The 11,927-nt window shown below is 36.3% G+C and overlaps 1 protein-coding gene and 1 long non-coding RNA gene across 2 annotated transcripts in view; one reads left to right on the forward strand and one right to left on the reverse strand.

The window, feature by feature from the left end:
- The window catches only part of LOC120245573 (contactin-5-like), a 780,895-nt gene extending 778,459 nt beyond the window's left edge, over nucleotides 1-2,436 (reverse strand). Inside the window, exon 1 of the mRNA XM_039252657.1 lies at nucleotides 2,117-2,436. The gene's annotated coding sequence lies outside the window, so the exon portion shown is untranslated. The remainder of the gene's footprint in view (nucleotides 1-2,116) is intronic.
- Nucleotides 2,437-2,575: 139 nt separating this feature from the next.
- On the forward strand, nucleotides 2,576-9,582 carry LOC120245577. The gene is made up of 3 exons (XR_005531829.1): nucleotides 2,576-2,624; nucleotides 5,068-5,125; nucleotides 9,229-9,582. It is a non-coding gene; the product is annotated as an uncharacterized LOC120245577 (long non-coding RNA).
- Nucleotides 9,583-11,927: the final 2,345 nt, after the last annotated feature.

Genomic DNA, 11,927 nt, shown 5'->3' on the forward strand with positions numbered 1-11,927 from the left:
TTTATCAAACTACTCAATTGGACCCATACAATTGAAGTAGACGTGCACAAGCAACTAATTTTTAATCATTTTGTTAAATAAATGTAGCCTGTGTGTGTGTTCACTGTTTGATTTTAATTAATCTTCCTAACCTAATAAAGATTTCAGACCACTTAATAGTTTAAGGGTTGCTCTGATAGGAAAACATTAAGGTATTTCAGCGGTCCATTTAAAAAATCCACAATTGTACTTTCTCAGATCTATTTCTAAACATACTGTGGTGTACATGTGCCCCACAATTTACAAAGTTTGGCATTTAGTTAATCTAAAAGGGTAAATATTCTTTTGTCCAACTTTGAAAATTCTTTCAACGGCATATGCAAGGAGAAAATTAAAATTAGCAGTTTTACTCCTCATTTCTTAGTTTTCAGAAGTTTTAAACTTTAGAAAATTTTAAAGGGTCCACCAATCCCTGCACAAAAACCTTGACACTTACATTGTAATAAGCATTTCACTGATTTTCTACTTCAAATATCCTTTAATATCATGTTACCCTACTCCACTTAAGGTATTTTTTAAATTCTATTTCAGTATTTATAGCACATTTCCATTTTTTGACTTGTAAATTTGTATTTTGTGTTTTGTTTCTCTCACTACACTTGGTTGGTCTTTGTATGTAATATCTTTATTTTTTAAGCATTTGCTTTATGTCACATATTGTTACACAGTCATATTGTTTGGGGAGTTTCTTTTGAGTTGAGTCAGAGGAAACATATACCTGTCAGTCTGAGACTCAATATAACCATCCACATACAACTTATTTGAGTATGAAGTAGGAAAATATGCAAAGAAACCATTGTGAGTTGCTTAAAATTGACCCCAGGCCCTTGGGAGAAAAAAAAAAAAAAAAGACTTTGTTATTACTAGTTCTTTTATGTTTAGGGTCACGGTATTAATCAATCATGAGGAACTCCTTCAAGCTTGCTATGATAATCCTAAGTATTTCTGTAGCTCTGTTACAGTTCAATAGTAATCAATTATACCTTCATTTTTTAAATTTGACACACTATTTATCTGTCTGTGTTTTTTTTTAATGATAGTCTCCTAATGAACGTCTCTTCTTTCATCCTTATTTCCCCAGTTAAAATTGAGATTCAAGGTGTAAGTATGGTATATCTAAATTATTTTATCTTTTCAATCAGAAAAAAATACAGATGGATTAAATATAGGTAAAGCATTTCACATACAACAGTTTAAAAGTTTTCTGCTTCCAAAGATGCATTTAAATTACCACACTGTATTGTATTTTTCATGCCAAAGAGGTAAGAACATTTTAAAATAAAAGAATTCTAAAATATTTAGTGGATCCTTGTCTTTCCAAAATAAAGTTAGTTAAACAATTTAAAATTTTCAAGACTGTCAGATTAATTCTCAGTTTATTTTACACCATGTTCATATTTATGCAAATTACTATTCTCTTCCACTTGTCAATAAAAAGCTCAATAAGGTTGTCTGAACATATTTTTACTTCTCAAAAATATCTCTCTCAGTCCTACACGACATTTAGAGAACACCACAGCATAACTCAAGACACTGTTTTTCTCTGGTCTCTCTTTATAGAACTTTATAGAACTCCACTTCCAGAGCATCCCTCCTGAATTTTAACAAGTTATTGCACTGCCAGGTGCCCAGTTATTGGGCTGTCTTCTCACAAATACCTTGCTCAGTCATGAGACATGCATTCAGTATCTGAGAACCACATCCTATTTTCTGAGCATTTACTCTCTTTTGCAGAAAAATTCTTACCCTCACCTGGCATTCATTACCTTACCGTTTACTTGTAGGAATTGCTTAGTCTTATTTTGGATCACATTATGAGATACACAAATGGGTTATATTTACTCTTGCTTCAACTTTTCTGACTTAAAATCCCAGCAGAGAAAAACAGCATGTTTGGGGTGGGGGAAAGAAAAAGAAAAAAAAAAAAAAACCTTTACGTTACAGTTTTTAAATTCTGACAACGTGGCAAGAAAAGATGGCTTTGCAGAAGCGAGTGTGTCAAAAATTGTAAGTGCCTGGGAGACGAAGTGCACAATCACAGAAACCAGTCCCTGGCAAAGGAATGCCAGCCACTTACCAATGAGATGCCAGACTGCCCTGTCCTTCCTCTTGACTCTCAATTCCTGTCTGCCATCCTCTGCCCGTCAGCACAGTTAGGATAGAGCAGTTCCTTGAGTCCACTCAGACTGTGGCAGAAGAGAATTGCGGAGTTTTTAATCATTCAGAGGGAATCCTCTGGCTGGCCCTGCTTCTCCCTGAAGAGGGGGACCCAGGTAACTCATCCTTTCCGCCCCGAGCTTTAATGGCACTTTGGCTGCCGCCTCCTCGCAGTTCCGCGCCCCCACTCCGGAGTTGGTTATATCGGGAAGTAGGTGCGGCGCCTCCTCAGGCGGGTACGTTTGGGGCTCGCGTGTTTTCCTCCAATGCGTCCGCGCGCCCCGCGCCCCGCGCCTCTGACTGGCTGTGTCCTTCCCGGAGCGGCCCGTCGCCCCTCCCCGCCCGCCCGCGCGCTCGCTGCCGCCCGCGCCCTGCGCCTCACTGCCTCTCGCCGAGAAGGTTCACGTAGCATGTCGCCGGGCTGAAAGGTCTGTTTGCTTCCAGAAGGGCTTTATATGTTTCTCTACTCGTCTCACTAGTCCGCCGCTATTTCCCTTCGCGCCGAGGTGCGGAGGGCTGCCCCTCCCCCCGTGCGGTTCTGCTCCGCAACCTTTCCAACTGTAACATTCAGAGATTATGGAGCGAACGCGTGGGCTGGTGACTGCTCGGGGATCTCCGAGTCCCCTCCTCTGCCCGCCGGCCGCCGTCTGTCGGCCTGCGGATTCCGACTCGGTCGCTCCAAGTCCACACCGCCGAGGCACCGACCGAGACGCGCCCTCAGGCCGGCCGCCAGCGCGCTTCGCACTGTGGAGAACGCGCCTAGGTCCCGCGCTTCTCTTTGTTCGCACGCTTGCGAGTTTTATCTGAGGACGCCTGGGCTCTTTGACGGTTTTTATTTCTCCTCGGTTGTTTTCCCCTCCGCGTCAGTCCTCAGTAAGCTAAGGAGACAGTCGGCTTAGCCTCAGACAGCGGCCCCCCCCTTTTTTTTTTCGTGAAATTTTATATCACAATGAACGTAATTGGAAAAAGAACACAGGTAGTAAATCCACGGTGTGGCAGCTTTAGTGCTATTGTTCTGGGAGCCCCCCCTCGACCTTTCCTCTCTGGATCTCTGAGTCATTCTCTAATTCTCCTGATTCCTCTGATGCTGAGAGTTTGCTACAGAAATTATATTACGCGTCCTTTGCAATGCATTTGCATAGGTAAAGCGATTAGCACCTGTATGTAATGGAAAAGAAACCCCGCACACTGTTTTCTCTTTCTGTGCGTCTGTCTAGGACACTGCGTGAGAGCCTCAGGCCACACCCGCTGTTGGTTGGTGTCCGGCGTGCATATGTGTTTGAGTCCTTCCGGACCCTGCACTGGGGCTGATTCTTCTGCTCACTTAATCCCCCAGTGGGGTCTGACTGGCTCGAATTGGTAAGGAGAGTCCAGTGCCACGCAGCCTGTAGCTGGAAGCCTTCCTGCCACTACCTATGGGTTGTTTCTCTTGCAGCTTTTCTGGTAATTAAAATTAGTCTTTTTCCTGTTTCTTGGCTTCTCACTCATCCACACATGTTGTACGAACATCCAGCCTCTGCTTTGAATGGCCACCCTCAGGATCTAGGCTCATTTCTTGTTCCACAGCAAAGACAAATTTGTGTATTCACATTTAATGCTTCTCTACCCTTCCATACTTTTTATTTTCTTTTTCCCGCTTTCCAGTAATTAGGTTATTTTCTTTATGTGTTAACTGAGGAATTGTTGCCGAGATTTGACTTCTCTGGGCTTTTTCTCTGCTTCACTAGCTCTACTCATGTGTCAGGCTGTTGGTTCACAGAGAGAATTACCAGGACTTTTATAACCTCTTTAAATATATCACAAGATAGATTCAAAGTCTAAAAGCTTAAAGCATTTTTTTATTGTGCAATGAAGTTTTTGCCTTTAAATGGTTGTTATAATTGAGCACATCAACCTTAATAGGAGTAGAGAAGGCGAGCTTGCTTATTTATAGTTTTCTTTACTTCCCTTGAACACCTTTATATTGCAAGTGATTTGATAATTTTGGCATTTGTGTCACCGCCTCATATATTTAATATATTTTCTTTCAACTATCATTTCAGAAAAAAATTAAGTTGCCTTATTAAATTTCTTTTAAAAAGTAATAAAAAAAATGTAGGTCAGTCAAATCAAGACATAGAGCAACGTGATAGATAGTTGGAGACATAGGAAGCCAGGAATGAGGCTTAGGCAGAAAAACTCATTTATATTTTGTTAAAAATGGCCTTAAGTTTACCATTAAGATAGTAGCCAAAGTAAAGAAGGAAACACGATCAGTCACATGTTTCATGGTACCCTCCCACAACATGAGGAAGGAAACGTATGTTTCGAACGATATAGGTGTATTAATTATTTAAATAAAATAATATAAAGACTTATGATGTTCTGACATTTTACAAAAAAGATAGTTATTGGCATAATTAGGTATGAAGATAGTTGTGTAACAAATATTGATATTAGTAAGGCGTGTTTTCTTTTGAGGTTATCTGATCATTTAGAGGGAGGGAAAAGAGATGTTGAATCTGGTTAATTAGGAATAGTAAGGTCTATTTCTGTCAGTTCCAATTTCGAATATTAATTTCAAGTTATGGGGTAGGGGTGACTATGTTACATGGATATATTGCAGCAAGACTCGGAATGAGTGACTATATTTTCATTTATTTTATAATTTAAAATATTTCATTATATAATATGCAACTATAAATTCAATATTAGTATTATATATTCTATATTAGCGTCTCTATATATACCACAGACAATATAAGTCTTTTTGACTTCTACATCTTTCTGAAAAATTTAGAATTTTGCTATTGTGGAATCTATTTTTGTTGTACTGGATATTGTTAAATTGGCCTATCAGTCATATACCTCTGTATCTTATTACATCCACAGGGTTCAGGTATAAGCAGGTGAATGTTTGAAATTAGGGAGAACAACATCAGTGAGTAAAGTAAGAAGCAGGAAAATTTTTCTTTCAGCAGGTCTGCCAAGAAGAAACAAGGTAACTCATGATTTCCAAGTACCTATCGGATCTTTTCACACGTATCTTAACTAGTCATTTCTTTTATTCTCATGTGAAAATGGGAATTTAAAATATTGCTCATATATTATCTTTAAAAATCATAGGCATTCATGCCCCATTATAAAATCGCAATGCTATTTACTTTAAAAAGGTCATTATTAGAAAGATCGCTTGTTTCTCTCTATTTCAGAATGTTAGTGACATTTTAAAATAAACCAGCTCATTGTCTACCCTGACAAAATATCATTTGAACATTAAATGAATTAAAAATATTGTTTGTATGGGGGTTAAGTGGTTTAGTGAGTCATTTTCTCCATGCTATGCTTATAGTACCTTGACCAAGCTGTCTCGTTGCTTATCTGATCTTGTTGTCTAACCATCTTTGTGTAAATGTCTTAATCTCTTTATCTCCTGGTCCCCAGTGGGCAAGTGAGCAGATGTAGCACATCTGTAGCAGTTGAGTTGCCTCTAAGCTTTTGTCTTCTTTGTGTTACAGATTTTTTCTTTAAATCACGGCCTCCTTTCATCTGACTCCTAGAAGGTTCTAGGTTATAGTTATGAGGCCAGTACTACGTATTTGTCAATTTGTCAACAAATTGTACCATAACATGAAAAGAATCAGGGCAACACTCAGTTCAAGTAAGTTAAAGTCCTTTCTTGAATCACCTGCTTTGCTTATTGCAGCTACTTTCAGCATTTGCATTTTTCTGTTTTGATGTTTTAATCCTCTGTGTTATATATTGAAAAGAATAGTGAAAGAGGAAGTACTGATAAATTAATCAAAATCACATTGTCAATGTGCACTTGTATTCCCTATAAATATAACTAAAACATGAAGATCCAAAAGTAAACTTTTACTTGAACTGGACAACATATGATGATTTTAATTTTATTTTGGGTTTCTTAGAACATCAGTTTTAGTACTTACATCACAGCTGTTTTGTGAAAGCAGAAATAAACATATCTTAATCAGACTTGGAAAATATACTGACTTAATTAATTTAACAGCTGTTCCAGTAACCAACACTAAAGAACATAGCCCACTTTGAGGATGTCTTGATAACATCTGCAACCAAAAACATTAAGAGGCCTGAGAGAGGAGCTGTAATTTGATGATTTTGGTGCTCAGAGTGCCAACTTTTGCTTATGGAAGCTATGGTCATGACTGACCTCTGAGTGGTCCTCATGCTCATCCTGTGACATCTTGGTATAACAAAAATGTTTTTACTTAGGAAAGAACAAAAGACGCTGTCACTTTAACTGAGATTTTACAAAACAGGAGTAAAAGTTGAAATCCTACTAACTTAAAATTACTTAGTGTGATTGTATTCAGTCACTTGTTAAATAAACACTTGCATTTTTTCCTAAATAATCTTTAGTGTAGGGATGTACATAAATTTTAATAGATTCACTTTTATAGATGTCTCAATTCCATTTTGTATAGTGTTCTCTCACCAAGATCTTCTCATATATAATTATTTTCTGTAAAGAAACAAAACCTGATTCATTTGTTCATGACCAGATACGTTCCAAATATTATATGTTTACACGCAAATCTTTTCAATCTGGAATAAAAATCTCAAGTGCCTTCTTAGTTCTAATTTGTTGTATCTTATTTTAAGGGAGTTTCATATGTGTGTTGTATTTTCATCATTTTCCATCTCTTCCTGGACTTACAGGTGCATTAATTTGAACTTTCTTTGACTTTTTGCACTAAATCGGAATAATATTTCTCCAAAATAAATTTTGTTATCAAATACTATACCCACATTTCTATTCCAGCTCCTCATGGTCTTATTTATAACTGTACTCAGTCTTTTTTCTAAATCGTGTTTATAACCCAACTTAAGAATTTTATGTAGGTCTTTATATAGAGAACTAGACTGTATGCTTCCTGTGGACCAAGAACTAAATTTTATACACAGCATGCTGAAATTTTGTGTTTAAACTTTTTTATTGGTTGAGTAGTGTACATATAGGAAACCTTATTTGCTCATCTGAGATTCATTCAGAGACTGCACTATGAAGCACCACTTACTTTTCTGTTCACCAGTAAGCCTGTAGTTTGCAAATGTGACCACAAGATGGCACTCGTGTTCTAATTAGGAATGTCATTTAGGTTCTGTCCTAAGGATTCTGATTTTTTTAGGAATGAGATGAACCCCCAAATTAGCTACTGACGCTATAAGAAGAGTTATATACAACTTAATGTAAACATCTACTAAACACATCAGAAAATTGTAAAATGTCAAATATTTAGTAGGTGGTCCTGCACCTTGAGGCAAAATAAGAGCTATTAAAATTTGTTGAGGGGTAAATATATACTAGGCATTGAAATAGGTAGGTATGCTTTCGATGAATTGTTCCATTTTATCCTAATGATCTGGTTGAAACTCATTTTCAAGTAGTCTGCCTCCATTGACTGTTCTTCACCAGTTCACTAAACCAATCCTTGTTTTGATTAGAGTATATCACTTAAAATCACCACCAAATAAAGTATTGTTAGTACCAGATGCGCAGAAGAGACCTCGTGTATAGAGAGAATCCAATAAATGGAAAATAACTTTAGCACAAGTATATAACAAGACAAAATGCCATATTAAATCTATGTCTTGGAAGTTTATGGCATTTTGTGTATAATCTCTTGGACATATAATTAATTCAAGTTAACATTGATTAGGAAATAACTAGTCTAAGCACTGTACAAGATGAATGAATTTAAATATGAGATTTTCACAAAACTTTTTTTCATATACTTCAAAAAGTGAAGAACTATATAGTCTTTCATTTTAATATTTTGCTTGAATAATACAGATTCAAATGCTAATTGACGTATAACAACCCCAATTCTGGAAGAAAATACATAGTTTTAACAATAAATGCTGTTTTGTTCACAAGAGATTACATTTTGAGGTTCCTTTTTTTTTTTTTTTGCCATCAATCCTATTTATGTCTAGTTTGCTTCCTTTATAAATTAAAAAAAAAAATTCCTGTCACCATGTCAGGTTCACTCTGGTGCCCAGAAACTGGGTTATGTTCTTTCTGTCTGACCCACCACCAACTATTGCTCTGCTTCTATAATTGGTAACAGTGAAGGGATCAGGACTCTGCTGAAAATTGCTTTGATAACAGAGGAGATCCCCTCTGGAATAGCTACATTAATTTTGCTGCTGAGAATGGTAAAAACTTACTTTGTGTCTGTGAAATTTTGCGATATAATTTATGTTATGCAAATACAGATACAATAACAATATTTTATGCTTAAATTGCACCTTATAAGGATCTCAAGCTCATTGAATATGGAAATAAAAACTAAACAATGTAGTATAGCTACATGTAACTGCTTTACTATACCTTTCATTATTTCCTATGTCACATCATCTGTGTACATACATAAACTTTACATGAAAGGAAAGACTCATACACTGTGAACCTATTTTCAGGGCAATTGGTGAAGTGATATTCCTAATGAGATGAAAATAAATTACTTCAGTTGGCAAGCTATAATATAATGCAACTTTATTGTAAAATATTAATTATTAATCATTAGCTTACAAAGGGCTGCCAGTTTTGTAGTGGGGAAAAAAAAAGAGTGTATGTTGGGCAGTCCCAAGGAACTAAAAGTTTGAACAAGATGGCATCATGTTGGCTGAGGCTTATGCTAAATGATGCTTGCTCAGTAGGTAGTAGATACTGATAAGACCCAGCATTAGAGCAGATCATATCAAAACCCACCGGAAAACAATATGAGACAAAAATTAGTGACAATGTTTGCTGAAAAATGACAGAAGTGGTGTTTTGTACTCATAGTAAGCCTTAGGACAATGCTACCAACTGAGTCAAGCCCGGAAGGGTAGGAAGCATGGTCGTGTTACAGTGGCATTAGCACAATGAATGTGTAAGGAGCTATTAGTACTAGTGAAAACTGCATGTTTGACTATAAGTTTGAAAACTTTAAAAGAAAAATCATTAAATTAGAACTTTTGCAATATTATATGAGTAATGGGGAAAATCTTGTTTTCTCACCACAGAATTGCTCTCTTAATAAGGAAAAAAAGAACCAAATTTCCAGATTCATGGAAGAGTCACTGGGAAGACTGAAACAGCATAGTGGCTTCCACTCTAGACTACAATCTCTGCTTCCCAGTTGGGCTTTGCCTCCTGGTTATCACTTGCACATATTCTCCTGGGAAAATAGAGAACACACATGATGAGCCTGTAGTTTAGCAAGCTACAGTGACTTCATCTTCTCCACACAGTACAGTACTGCTTATTTCTTCCTCCCCACTTTTTTTCCTTATCTTTATTCAAATATGACCTGAGTTAGAGTTCCAGCTCCTCTGATTCTCTTATCCTGATTGATATAAACATAAATCTTATTCTGATTTGTTCTCATTGTATTAGTTACTTCAAAATGAAAATATACTCCTTATGACAGGATGGAAAATACATGTTTTAAAGTCTAAATTGTTGACTTTGATATATTCTGACGTTGAATAAAACACATTTGTGCTTCATTTTCTTACTAAACCTTTACGATGTATACACACGTGTTTTTAATCTTTTAAATGCTTTATTCATTTATATTTAAGAGAGAGAGAGAGGGCAGACTCCTTGTTGTCAGAGCAGAGCCCCACGTGGGCCTCAAACTCTAATTGTGAGATCATGACCTGAGTCAAAACCAAAAGTTGAATGCATAACAGACAGGGCAACTCAGGCACTGCCCCTCGCACAAGTGTTTTCTTAAAGCATAGACAATATTTTTAATGTTGAAAACAGTTAACATGGATAAAAATTAGGAAACATTCTTTCTGATATCTCAATTGGTCTTGTCTTTTTAGTGGGTTACTCTCTTGCTTACTGAGGGTGAAGATGACTCTAAAAGAAATAACCAAGTATTTTAAGCTTATTATTCCCTACATAATTAAATTTGATGTTGCATTCTTTTACTTGTATCATAAACCAGTGTTATGATTATTTCCTGTAAAATAAGGATCTTCATATATAGATTCTTCATATACTTCATGGAAAGACATTCCAACAAACTCAAAACAGTTTATTGTTAAACTCTCAGAGCAATTTGGATTTTAACAATAATCAAATTTTCACCTATAAACCATTCTTAATATATAATATACATGTTAGTTAACATATTAAAAATAGAAGCTAGGGGAGTTCTAGTGTTGCTTGAATTATACTTTTCATAAGTAAATATTTATTCCTTCTGTATGTTACCTGAGGATTTGTTGCTCTTTTGTTAAGTATTACTTAATGGACTTATATTTAAGGAAAGAATTCTGAAATGAATTTTTATTTACAGGATTTTTTATTTGAGGTTCTTTGTGCCACTGCTACTTTTAGGTGTATTTAAAATTAAGTTTCTTTCTCTTCACATGGTACGTATGATAATTAATACAAGTTATAATTGTTTAAAATTCACACATTCTTTTAACAAATGTTTTTACTACTGATTATGTGACACTACTTTCAAGGAGCTTATAGTACAGCCGTGGAAATGCAATGTCCAAAGTGCTTTAACAGAGATAGTTTTAGGAGTCTGTGGGAAGGCATGACAGAACAGCTTTCAGTGCATTGAAGGGAGCCCTTCGTCAAGGACATGAATCTTAAATGGTTCAAAAGAATGAGTGGGAGGATCAGCCAAAGGTGTTTAAAAATACCTATATCTATCTATATATATTTGTATCTGTATCTATATCTATCTATATACACATTCACATCCGTATATTGTGAGGAGGAAAAAGAATTCTCTACCCTTCCAAAAAGAATTTACTCTTCCTGGTTTTTGGCTGAGGCACACTGTAATAAAAAGACAAATTAAGAGGAGAAACACAAATAGAAATGTAATAACTTGTATTCCTTCTGTATGCATTGGAAATACTCAGGAAAACTAAGTACCTCCCCCAAAATGGTTGAAGTCATCACCTGAAATGCTATTTTCTGCTAAAGACAATAGAAGTTGTTGGGAGTGAGGAGTTACTTATAGGAGGAAAAACATAGTCAACAGGAGTAAGATTGTGATGCAGACTTAAGTCCATGCTTTCACCATTGATAACAGTTTCCAGGGAATAGGATATCGTCCTCTTCCTGGTACAGTGAGATAGATACTTACAAATAGACACTTCCTTTATAAACATAAATGTTTTCCAAAAGGGTAACTTCTGCTAAGTTTCCAGAATGTTTCCTGTGTCTACAATTTCTTCCTTCCTTCCTTCCTTCCTTCCTTCCTTCCTTCCTTCCTTCCTTCCTTCCTTCCTTCCTTTCTCTTTTTCTTTCTTTCTTTGTAATGTTTATTTATTTTTTAGAGAGAGAAAGAAAGAAAGAGAGGGGTGGGGAGAGGCAGAGAGACAGAAACACAGAATCTGAAGTAGGTTCCTGGCCCCTCACTGTCAGCACAGAGCCCCAAGCGAGGCTGGAATTCACAAACTGCAAGATCATGACTGAGCCAAAGTCAGATGATTAACCAACTGTCAACATGAGCCCCTCCCCCCTTTTTAATGTTTATCTTTTGTACAATTTCTTAAAAATAACCAGGTTGAGATCATCATTAGGCCGAAGAGATGTATTTTGGGATCCAAAATTCTTGCTTTCCATATCTATATCTATCTACATCTATACCCATATCCATATCTTTCTGTATCTGTGTCTATATTCATATAGAATCTATACTGATGTTTGTATCAAATATCAATACCTATCTAACCCTGTGATA

This window comes from Hyaena hyaena, unplaced genomic scaffold, assembly GCF_003009895.1.
Source record: "Hyaena hyaena isolate Hyena2069 unplaced genomic scaffold, ASM300989v1 scaffold_430, whole genome shotgun sequence".
NCBI classification, from domain to species: Eukaryota; Metazoa; Chordata; class Mammalia; order Carnivora; family Hyaenidae; genus Hyaena; species Hyaena hyaena.